General features: G+C 37.5%; 1 protein-coding gene across 2 annotated transcripts in view; it reads right to left on the reverse strand.

Moving 5' to 3' along the window:
* LOC103028344 (cadherin-18) overlaps positions 1-12,864 on the reverse strand; it is a 379,608-nt gene that overhangs the window by 181,074 nt on the left and 185,670 nt on the right. Inside the window, exon 1 of one of the 2 annotated variants that reach the window (XM_049464276.1) lies at positions 11,486-11,697. The exons of the other annotated variant lie outside the window; for it this stretch is intronic. The gene's annotated coding sequence lies outside the window, so the exon portion shown is untranslated. Of the gene's footprint in view, positions 1-11,485; positions 11,698-12,864 lie in introns of those variants that run through there. 2 annotated transcript variants of the gene reach the window in all.

Genomic DNA, 12,864 nt, shown 5'->3' on the forward strand with positions numbered 1-12,864 from the left:
ACTCTTTTTGAACACATCATTGCACACGAGACAGGAAAAAGGCTAAACATTAACCTCCTGTAAGCAAAGCTCCAGTCAGCCTGAAATCCTCGCTCCGTATTAATGACACCGCTTTGAAGAGCGAGTCGGTTTTGCGTTCGGCGCCGGCGTATTTGTTTAATTAGAAAGGGTTAGGGATTTAATAAGCTGTCAGCGACGAGACCATTGCTGGCTGGGAGTGCATGATGTGCGCTATAGTATATTGCCTTTCCACTGGGATGACTCACTGGTGCGCTGACTGCATTACGGTACTGAGCTCAGTGACTAAACAGCAGGCTAGAGGTTAAGATCTCTCCAGGCGCTGCGCAGAAACTTCGCTCGCCGCTTTTCAGCCTCCACGTCATGTCAGAACGATATTTCAGGGATTTATGAGGTTAAGGTTGAAGAACCGGCAGACACTGTAATGTGCTCTTAATATAATAGGACAGGCCTACACAGGGACAGTCGTAAGAAGAGGCTGGATGTTGATGCGTTGATGTGCACACAGCACTGATTTAAGATTTGAAGGCACAGGTCAGCTGCAGCAGCAGCAGCAGAAGCATGACTCTAATGTATTATGCTTTAGGTGGTCGTGTTGACGTGATGTGCACTTAATAAAGGGAGGGATGATGTATGTGCTGAAATGTCCTTGAATGTCCTTAAAGGGTATCCATCACTTCCACAACTGAGATGAGCATTTGTTGTGTTACATTTACACCACTCATGGAAAACGCTAGAAAACGATGGTAGAAATGAACTGTAATAAACTGGTAAAGTCAAGTCAAATCAGACACAAATAAATTCATTGTGGACTGGCTAGAGATAGAGCTAGACCAATAATATATCTAAGGCATCTGCAAGAATAGGGAAATTAATTTTAAAAGACTTTTAAAGACTTTGGAATACCACCCAGAGACTAAATTTGGAGATTTTTTATTATTTAGAAATAATAAAATGGCCAAAAGCAACAACACTACTATTACATTTATAGTAAGCTTGCGATTCCTATAAACAACCAAAAATAGAACTCTTTAAACCCAACCTATATTATTATATAGTTAAGCTGTTTAATTAGTAGGCTAACACACACATCCGTAGCTGTCCAGTGAAAAAAAGCAAGTATCTTCAAAACAGCAACTTTAAAGGAGAGAAGAAAAAAAAAAAACTTCTGAACTTTTAATGGAAGTCAATGTAAAAATTGTTTATTTCTGGTCATTTTCAAGTATTTCTATTGGCCCATTCATCAATATTTTTTTTTTCAACAGTGTGTCTGTTGAAACAGTCTGTCTGTTGAATTTATGTAGTAAACTAAAATCATGCAAATAAAAAATGGAGATATTAGTTTTTCATTGGCCAGTGACAATATTGAATGTGGAATAGACCTTTGGGAGATGGATTTGACACAATTAAAGTGAAATTAACATTTGTTGTGATACATTTACACCGTTCATGGGAAACGTTAGTAAACAATGGTAAAAAATGTAATGTTATAAACTAGTAAATCAAATCAAGTCAAGTCAAGTAGTTTTATTGTCAATACTGCATATGTACAGGACATACAGAGAATTGAAATTACGTTACTCTCCTTCCCAATTTTACAGCAAGTACAGATAATAGATATAATAAAGGAGAATGGGAGACACTATGGGTACAATACAGCAGGGACACAAATAGACATACATGAGACAAAAACAAGGTGCAGTGGTGTGGGGGAGGAATCGATATATAAATATAAGTAAATAAGTAAAAATAGATATATAATTATAATATAAAAGAGTGGGAGACACTATATGTTCAATACAGCAAGACACAATAAACATATGTAAGACAATAGTGCAATATTGATGGTGATTGAGATGGAATGACAGTAAAAAAAATCAGACACAAATGAAATAATTGTGGACTGGCTAGAGATAAGGCTGAACCAATCCTATACCCAAAGTATCTGCAAGAATAGGGAAATTGATTTTAAAGACTCTTAAAGGCTTTGTAATACCAATAACAAAATGGCAAAACGTAACAACACTACTATTACTATTATTTTCTACAAACGCAAGCAAAGTTTAACACAACCAGAAAATGGAACTGTTCTTACACTGAAAATATGACCCAGTGCAAAATGCAATAAATTTAAACCCAACCTATATTATCATAAAGTTGAGCCTTTTAATTAGTAGGCTAACGTACATATCATCACTGTCCATTTAAAAAAAAAAAAAAAAAAACTTTCAATAGGAGTCAATGTAAAAAAAAGTTTATTTCAGGTCATTTTAACGTATTTCTATTGATCCTTTCAACAATACATTTTTGAACTGTGTAATATGACAGTTTGTCTGTTAAAATTATGTAGTAAACTAAAAATCAACAAAAATGGAGATACTTTTTTTTTTATTGGACAGCGGCAATATGGAATTTGAAATAGACCTTTGGGAGATGGATTTCAGACAATTAAAGACAAATTACGTTTTTTTTAAAGAACTGCAGATGCATTGTATATCGGTATAGGGTCCAATTTCAGTGTCATTAACTCCTCGGATATCCGACAGACATGCACGCTCTACTGAACTATCAATCTGCCATAAAGTAACAAAATATAACATAAATTAAACATCTCACTGATCCAGATTCCACTTCACATCTTAGCATGAACCCACAACAACTTTCTGTGTCACTGTCAACATTCTGTAACTGAACAAATAGCTAGCAATGAGCTGCTGGTTTTATTAAATGTTGTTTGTTTGGAGATATTTTAGTCTGGAAATGCAAAAAAGCAAAAAAAGTTACTAAAAATGTGAGTAAAGTCAGCATGCAGAGGGGTGGAATTATGGCTGCTTTGTATAATACAAACAGTTTATTCAAGCACCCGCAGAGGATTCATGTGAAAAAGTACAGCTAACAGACAGGAAAAGATCAGCAGGCAGCGGGGCCAAGTTGGTGCTTCCCAAAAAACACAATACATTTCCAGCAGACAACCTAAATTCTACCAGGATTAACAATATAAATGTGGAAGGATCAGCCATTAATAAATGTATGTGAATGTTCAATGCATGTATAACCTTTTTCTTTTTTCTTTTAAAAAGTTAGTAGCCTAACATAAGATACAAAAAATAAAATCACTATATACTCTCTGGCTACTGATTATACACTCTCTGGGCCCAGCTGGTCATATTTGCATTATGGCATGCTTACATGATGGACAATAAAACAGATATGCAATAGTCATAAATTCGCAGCTGCTAACTTAAATAAACAAAAAATATATATAGTGTTGTGCTCTTTATGTGAGTTAGATTTACGTGCAATAATAACACAAGTTATTATGACACAAGTTAATTGTTTTAGTTGATCTTAAAGGATAGTCCGCACAACCTTCAAAACACATTTTATAGAACTTAAAGGAGGCTAACTAACAACACAAATAAAAATGCATTTGTTAAAAATTATGTTTCATTTTCTATGTTTAATTAAATTGAGTATATTTTATCAAATAAATGAGGCTCAAGGCTTCGAATAGTTAACTGGTTCGAATCCCAGTCATGCAGCTTGCCATCAGCTGCCGGAGCCCTGAGAGAGCACAGTTGGCCTTGCTCTCTCTGTGTGGGTAGATGGCGCTCTTTCCCCTCATCACTCCAAAGGGTGATGTGGATCAGCACAGGCATCTGTGAGCTGATGTATCATAAATTCTCAGCTGCTGATTTTAATTAACAAAAAATAAAGTGTCGTGCTCTTTATGTGAGCACAACACTTTGATGTGCAGCGTGATTGACACAAGTTAATTGTTTTAGTTGATCTTAAAGGATAGTCAGCAGAACCTTCAAAACACATTTCATAAAACTTAAAGGAGGATAACTAACAACACAAATAAAATGCATTTGTTAAAAATTATGTTTCATTTTCTATGTTTAATTACATTTAGTATATTTTGCATTTACATTGATAGTGCTTCATAATTAACTGAACTAAACAAATGTAGCTGACACAAAGCAAGATATGTAGTTGGGACAGCTTAAGTGTACTTGGTTCACAGGTAATCATGTCATTAACTCAATTTATTTTCTTTAATTATACCAAAATTAAAGAGTTTTCAGCAGAACTCAAAATATGCATGTCACAGAAATTAAATTAGACCAACTAAAAAAAGTTAGTGAGAGTTATTTTATTTATTTATTTATTTTACAGTGAATAAAAAAATATCTTTTTTATAGTAATTACAGTTGTGTATGTATGGAAGTCCTTATATGCCATTCCAAAAGCAAAAGTGACATCAAAATAATCAAAATGATAAGAAATGACCAAAATAATGTGCTAGGATCTAAAAATAGGGAAAAAGGATTTCAAAAAAGAGATATTATCTCAACATAACGAGAAAGTATTTTCAAATAATGAGAAAGGATCTGAATAGTAGGCAAAGATCTCAAAATAATGAGAAAAGATATTAAAATAACATGAAACAACCTCAAAGTAACAAGACAAGATCTCAAAGTAGCATAAAACTCTCTCAAAATAATGAGATGTAGTCTCAGAATAAGGAGAAAATATAAAAAAACAGTATATCCAAAAATATATCCAAAAAGAATTACTATAATTAACGTATCAGAATCTGACGGACCCACAACTAGCTTTTAACATATTTAAAATCACTGTATTGTATTAAACTATATATTAAGAATTATATATTAAGCATCTTGACAATACCCACATTTATTTGACTGTTTATCTACAGCAGACTAGAAAGTGTTAGTTAGTGCTTGTCTTGCCTCTGTTTTTGCTTCTCTCTCTCAGAAATCTTAGAAGTTTGAGAAAACATGGAGAGTAACCCTTCAGAGGGATGTGTGAGGGTGTGTGGGTGTGTACCACTGTTGAAGTCCTTTTTATTCAGTCTCATTAACCAGTTCATCTGGAGTTGGGAAACACAGTGCACATGCAGGCAGGCTGATTAAAGCTGCAGAAGCAGAGGAGATGGGGAGGATGTGATAATGTAATACAGCGCTGAGAGCATTACTCACACGGATAAAAAAATATCTAACAAAAAAAACTCAGTCTTCACCCCTTCCGCTCTGAGAAACCACACCGAAACACATGGTGTTAGATGTGGAAAAAGTGAGAATGTTCCTTAAGACTTTATTCTATTCGAAGGGTACCTACATAGAGGCTTCATAACACAATCATAAGCGTTGAATAAGGCATTTATAAAGCAATGAATAAATATTTACGAATGTTATGGTAGCCATTTTATCGAATAAATGATACTCTACTGACACCATGCATTTGCGCTGCCAGTATGATCGGAAGATCTTTGATTCAAATCCCAGTTATGCAGCTTGCCAGCAGCTGCTGGAGACTTGAGAGAGCACAATAAGCCTTGCTCTCTCTGGGTGGGTAGATGGTGCTCTTTCAACTCATCACTCCTTGGGTGATGTAGATCAGCACAAGCTAAATGAAATTTCTTTGAATGTAATTCAAAATCTTATGTCATGTTGCAAGCAGGGACATAAGATGTTCATAAATTTCCAAAAATACTACTTAATAAATACTTAAATAAAATTATTTAGTGCTTGTTAATGTGTTATAAAGATCATATATAGGTTGTCTTAAATAAAAATAAAAAATAAAAAATCCTAAATTTCCTTCGGGATAAATAAAGTATCTATCTATCTATCTATCTATCTATCTATCTATCTATCTATCTATCTATCTATCTATCTATCTATCTATCTATCTATCTATCTATCTATCTATCTAGCTAGCTAGCTAGCTAGCTAGCTAGCTAGTCTTTAAATAAAGAGTAACCCTTAATTTGAAGGAAACTCAAACACTAGGTCAACACTGAGTTAATAACACAAATTAAGCATACAGTATACAGGGCTGCAACTATTTCATATTTTGGTAGACTACTTATTTGTTGATTTTTATTTTCTGATTAGACGATTATTCAAAGATTATTTCTGCTATGCCCGTAATCTCTGCTTGCTGTGGGTATGACTCCTGTTTCTAGCTCTCTCCATCACTACAAAACAGTAGAAACAGCTAAACATGGGATTTAAATGCTGTTTATAATTAATATAGTTGATTATTCTGATTACTCTCTGTTGCATAATAGAATAAGGCACTTAATAAGAATAAGAATAAGGCATTAAATCACTATTCTAATATATATATATATATATATATATATATATATATATATATATATATATATATATATATATATATATTTCTATTGGGACAACAATGCTGACATTTGAGTGTAATACTCTTCAGCATTAACTACTATATTGTGGCTGCTAACCACTGTAATTCCAATGCCAATTTCTTAGGTAAATATTTGCCAGTACAACAATGCTTCAGAAGAATCAAGAACCACGCAATCAATCTATTTGTGGTGCACATATTAGAATCTGACCTCCACCTTTAACCCATCCATGCAGTGAACACACCCAATACACACACTACTGGACAGAGGCCAGAGGTGCCCAGAGCAGTGGGCAGCCCAGGCTGTGGCCCCCGGGGAGAGGTGGGGGTTAGGTGCCTTGTTTCAGGCCCTGTCAGTTCAGGGGATTAAACCATTTGTGACCTTTGGGCCACAAGGGCACCACAAGGGCACTTCTTTAACCTTCAGGCCTCACTGCTCCACATGTCAGAAGAGGGTTTTTAAATGAATAAATAAAAATTGCAAAACTTCCCCTCCATTACTCCTTTATACTGTTGGATGTATTGCAACCTTTTGTACTGTAGCCCCCTAATATTGTACATTTCAATGGATATGGACACATTCTGTTCTACCTCTTACAGTTTATCTAATATGACAGTCTGGTTCGTTTCATTTTTTATGTTTGACATACAGTGTTTACACAACAATGTACTGAAATGATTACAGCAAATGTCTCTTGACAACATTATACTCTACACAAGTGTCCAATTGTCATGGTTGGCCAATGACTGGAAGCAACTGGCTCTACAAATGGTCCAAACATGACACACAGTTTTTTTAATGCTTGCTTTAGACTAAACACCTTTTCTATATAAAAAAAACATGTCTGTGCATTCCTCTCTCAGATAGAACTGTCTGGAGTGTTTGTGCTCCCAGATGTTTAGTGTTTGTCATCAGGGTCTCACTGAGATTTCATCCCACTGCTGGTTCCGCCATGGTGACTGCCATATAAAAAACAATGCAACCGACAACAATGAGCAAGATAAATCTCTCTGTTTCACTTGTTACTTCATCTAAAGTACATGTAGTCAATAGAAATACAATTCATTATTAAATTACGTAACTAAGCATCTTTTATTGAATGGAATTGGATAGAAATTTAGCTACACTGCATTCTAATTTATAATCTATTCCTATTTAATGAAAGAGTTTAACTGCCTCATTGTTTTAATATATTTGGAAAAAAATAAAGATACAGCTCTGGAAGAAAAAAAAAAGTGTCCACTTTAGTTTGTGAATCAGCTATCTGATTTAGCTATTTATAAGTATAGGCACAAAAATGATTTTGTCATTAAAGCATTTATATGCAGAAAATGAGAAATGGCTGAAATAAAAAAAAGGTTGCAGAGCTTTCAGACCTCAAATAATGCAAAGAAAACAAGTTCATATTCAATTTGGTGGAATGACCCTGGTTTTTAATCACAGTTTTCATGTATATTGGCATGTTCTCCTCCACCAGTCTTACACACTGCCTTTAGATAACTTTATGTCTTTACTCCCGATGCAAAAATTCAAGCAGTTCAGTTTGGTTTAATGGCGTGTGATCATCCATCTTCCTTTTGATTATATTCCAGAGGTTTTCAATTTGGTAAATTCAAATAAACTCATAATTTTTAAGTGGTCTCTTATTTATTTTTTTCCAGAGCTGTATATCCAATCACTGAGCATGATAAGATTGCAGGTACAATTTTGAGAAGTCAGGAGCTCCGGAGACAACAATTAGCGTCTCTGTCTTGGCAGGTAAGATGGGAACTCCACATCTCCACTCATTATCCAGTGTGGGTGTCTGGTAGGTGAATGAACAAAATCAGCTAGCAATTAGTGCTCTCCTTTAAGCATGTTCAGCTGTCCAAAGATGTTGCATCAGTGGAGGTTAAAGGATGCATATGGTAATAGTCACCCATTATGAGATTGGGGGAGATATAGAGCTTGGGGATGAGAATGGGAAATGACTGAAATATCTTAAAAATAATACATTTTAATAACAAATAACTAAATACCCATTTTTCTTTTTGTAGCAATGCTAGAGGTGTTCAACTCTCAACCAATTTAAGTAACAAATTAAGTATTAAGGATTAAGTAGGCCATAAGTTGCGAAAGTAATTTTAAATAGAAGTAGTTTTTTTTTGTTTGTTTTTTTTGCGCAAATTGAATTGTCAATGTTTTCAACTCATTATTCTTCATGACATGTGGAAATTATTAACTCTATTATTAGCACAGATAGCTTGTTAATCTACCAGGTGGCAGTGTCAATGGTTTACACAGCCTGTAAACCATTGCAACAGTAAAACAACTTTTGATTGGTTGTCCAAAGAAGCTTTCAGTGAATTCAATGCATCACTTTTGCACTTAAAATGTGCACGAACCTTCTTAAAAAAAACTAAAAACTAAAAGTTTATAGAACCCCCACCCAGGCCAGAGGATACACCAATTAAATGTCCTGTTCACAGAAGCAAACATCCCTGCCAAGAAGCATTTAAGAAGCTTTATTTTAGGAGTGCGTGTAACTAGGCCAATTGTATGTCTGCTGCCTGCGGGTAGTGTGTGTGGTAGGACAGTCCTACCTCTATCCTCCACTGAACGCTCTTCAAAACCCCTCAATGAATGCTTCTCTGCTATCGGCTCTCAGCTGAATCATTTTGGTACAAGGGACTCTGTCAGAGAGGACAGCCAAATCGTTCTCCACTCGCTGAACAATGAAAAGCGAGTGCACGCTCTCGTTCTCCCGCTCTCTCTCTCTCTCTCTTTCTCTCGCTTACTCTCTTTCATTTCAAAGATCACGCAATCAGCCCACAGCTCGTGAACTCAAACCACAGCGATCCTTTCACGCCTTTAAACAGTAAACAGCGCTCCCTCTGTGTGTGTCGTCTGTGTGTGTGTGTGTGCTCGTGGATGAGAGCCGCTGTGTAAGCGTCTGTGTGTGCGTGTGTGTGGATGTGTGTGAGGGGATTCATAGACGTCTCTGAAGTGGCTTAAGACAAAGTGAAGAACATGAGACTGTTGGGTAAAAGGAACACACACACACTCACACACACAAACACACACACAGATGGACAGGGCCCCCCAATCCATCCCCCCTCCATTCATTCTGTCAGCCGTCTAATAACAAACATTAGCATTCATCAGTGCCCACTTCACTATCTGCCTCTCTCTCTCTCTCTCTCTCTCATTCTCTCGCTCTCTCTCTCTGTATGTGTATCTCTCTTTCTCTGTCTCTCTCTCATATGTTCTCTATATGTGTATCTCTCTCTCTGTCTCTCTCTCTCTCTCATTCGTTCTCTGTATGTGTATCTCTTTTACTCTCTCTCTGTATGTGTGTCTCTTTTACTCTCTCTCTCTTTATGTTTCTCTCTCTCACTCCCTCTTTATGTGTATCTCTCTCTCTGCCTCTGTCTCTTATTTGTTCTCTGTATGTGTATCTCTCTCTCTCTGTCTCTCTCTCTCTCATTCGTTCTCTGTATGTGTATCTCTTTTTCTCTCTCTCTGTATGTGTATCTCTCTCTCTTTCTCTCTCTCTGTCTCTATCTCTCTCTCATTCAATCTCAGTATGTGTATCTCTTTTTCTCTCTCTCTCTCTCATTCTCTGCATCTCTCTCTTTCTGTATATGTATCCCTCTATTTCTCTTTTACTATCTGTGTATGTTTCTCTACCTCTCTCTCACTCACTCTCTCTGTTTATATGTCTCTCTCACTCTCTCTGTATGTGTATCCCTCTCTCTCGTTCTCTCTCTTTCTGTATGTGTCTCACTGTCTCTCTCGCTCTCTCCCTGTATGTGTATTCCTTCCTTTGTCTCTCTCTTACTATCTCTGTATGTTTCTCTACCTCTCTCTCCCTCACTCTCTCTCTTTATATATGTCTCTAGCTCACTCTCTATGTCCCTGTCCCTCTTTCTCTGTATATGTGTTTCTCTTTCTCTCTGTGTATCTGCTCCTCTCTCTCTCTCTTTCTCTGCCTTTTGTCTTTCTCTGTCTCTCTCTCTGTTTGTGTTTGTGTATCTCCTGCACTCTCTCATATGTAGATCACAATAACTCGACCTTCTCGCAGGGCTCTAGCAGTCTAACCCAGCACTATAAAGTGGTTAAAAGAGAGAGTGTGTGTGTGTGTGTGTGTGTGTGTGTTAGGGTGTGTGTGTGTGTCTCAGACCAGTGTAAGGTGCACCAGCGCAGATGAGTATTTAAACCTGGCTAAAAGCATAAGGAGGATAAGCTGCTGATAAGCTGCTGCCCTACTCCTCTCAGCAGCCACGTCGTCTGCCGTTGTGTCTGTGTGTGTGTGTGTGTGTGTGTGTGTGTGTGAGAGAGAGAGTGTGTGTGCGAGAGAGAGAGAGAGTGTGTGTTGGTTAGGAGTTAGGAAGCAGATCAGACCACACCAGCAGAGTCACGGACAGACGGAGCCATACCGACACACACACACAGATGCACACTATCATACACACCAGTCCACAGGAGAGCAGCAACTCCACAGAAGCTTGTAGTTTATGTAGCTCAGCGAGAGAAACACAGTCTGAAAGTGCACATGCACACACACACACACACACACATACAAGTACACACTGCATACAAATGTCTTTCGCTCTCTCTATTCTCTCTCTCTCCTCACTTCTTCTCTCACTCATCCCTATATAAGCTACTTCCTTCTTCCTTCTCAGCTCCTTCTTTTTTCACTCTATCTTTCCTTTCTTGTTTTCTTTCTTTATGTCCATCTCTCTTACAAACATATAGATATCAAATAGGCTATCCCTCCTTTTTGAATGATCTCTCTCTCTCTCTCTTTCTCTCTCTCTGTCTTTCAGTATTCTCTGCATGCACACACAAACACACACACACACACACACACACTCTAGCTGAAATAACACTGCTCTCTCTCTCTGTATCTTCTGCATAAACACATATAGATATGTGGATAGTTTATACGTACAGACACTCTCTCTTTCTCTTTCTCTCTCTGTTACTTTGTCACTTTCTCTCTCTTCCTTGATCAATCAGTGTTTACTGCACACATACAAACATATACATACTGCACACATTACATACTTGCAAAAATAATCTGCTCTCTTTCACGCTCTCTCTCTTTTTCACTCTCTCAGTATTCTGTGCACACACACATACATACATATATAGCCTTTCTAAAATAATACCTCTCTCTCTCTCTCTCTCTCTCTCTCTCACTCCATCAATCCCAGAGGATCCCGTTTTCAGATCACCCGGCAGAGGCAGCAGCAGTAGAGGAACAGCGAGTGTCGTGGTCTACTGTACCTCATCAGAAGGATCCATAAAAGCATCTCCTCTCTGGACGAACGAGTGAATCTGCACTTTCTCAGCCTTTCGCACCATTTTCCTCCTGCTGCTCTACTCCCTGAATGACACTCTTTCTCTTCTGTGGACAGTGTGTGTGTGTGTGTGTGCGCGTTCTCTCTCGAGTGTGTGTGTGTGTGTGTGCACGCGCGAGTGTGTGTGTGTGCGAGAGCACGAGGGAGAATCCTCGCTGACTCCTCCACTGCAGCAGCTTAGGTAAACCGAGCACTCTGATTGGCCAGCTCAAAGCTCACAGCGCGTCTGTCATGCAACACCAGCCGTCCAAGATCTTTCCTCTCTCTCTCTCTCTCTCTCTCTCTCTCTCTCTCTCTCTTCGTCTCTCTCTCTTCCTCTCCTTCTCTTGCTCATGAGCGCACACTCAATTTGTTCACACATCCTTTTGTTATTGCTTCAAATCTCTCATGTATTTTTGTTTTACAATTTTGCTCCATTATAGAGATGTTCTCAAAGCCGTCTGTCATTTTTTCTTCCACCGCTGTCACTCATCCTTTCTTCTTTTCTCATCCTATGAAGGCTTGACACTTCCTTTCTCTCTGGTCAGATACATCCCCTCCCTCCCCTCCTCTCTCACTCTCTCTTCACAGTTTTCCTGTCCAAGGATCATCACTGGAAACATCTCTTGATTTCTCTCGCTCTCTCTTTTCTTTAGCTCTCACTTTTACACTCTACAATTTTTTCCCTTCTAGACATCTGTCTCTTTTAGCCCTAGTCCTCTCTCTCTCTCTCTCTCTCTCTCTCTCTCTCTCTTAATCTATCTATCTAGCTATTGATCTGTGTTTATTCGTCTCTAATTCTTTTGTCTCTGGATTCCTTCCATACATCTCTATCTCTCGTAGCTCTTTCTTTTCTTATCTTTTTTCCTCTTGCTTTCTTTCTTTTATGTCTCCACTATCTATCTATCTATCTATCTATCTATCTATCTATCTATCTATCTATCTATCTATCTATCTATCTGTCTGTACAGCCCTAGCTCTATTAGGTCTCACTCTTTTAATATCTCCACCTGTCTCTTTGCTCTAGCTCTCTCTCCATCTCTCTTTCTTGCTCGACCTTTCTCTCTATCATGATGCTGTATTTTTATTTTCCTCTATTTTTCTTTGTTTTAAATTGCATATCTCTCTTTCTCTTTATTTATGTATCTGTCTATGTTTCCTTCTATACATTTGCTTTTCTTCTCTCTCTCTTTTGGCTCCATACATTTTCCTTGAACAGTATACATCTTTTTGTCTTTTTGAGCTCTCTCTCTCCGACATCTCTTTCTAAATGTCTATGCTTTTATGTTTTTTCTACATCTGTCACTCTTCATTCTGTATCTCCCT

The sequence above is a fragment of the Astyanax mexicanus genome, chromosome 15 (assembly GCF_023375975.1).
Source record: "Astyanax mexicanus isolate ESR-SI-001 chromosome 15, AstMex3_surface, whole genome shotgun sequence".
Lineage (NCBI taxonomy): Eukaryota > Metazoa > Chordata > Actinopteri > Characiformes > Acestrorhamphidae > Astyanax > Astyanax mexicanus.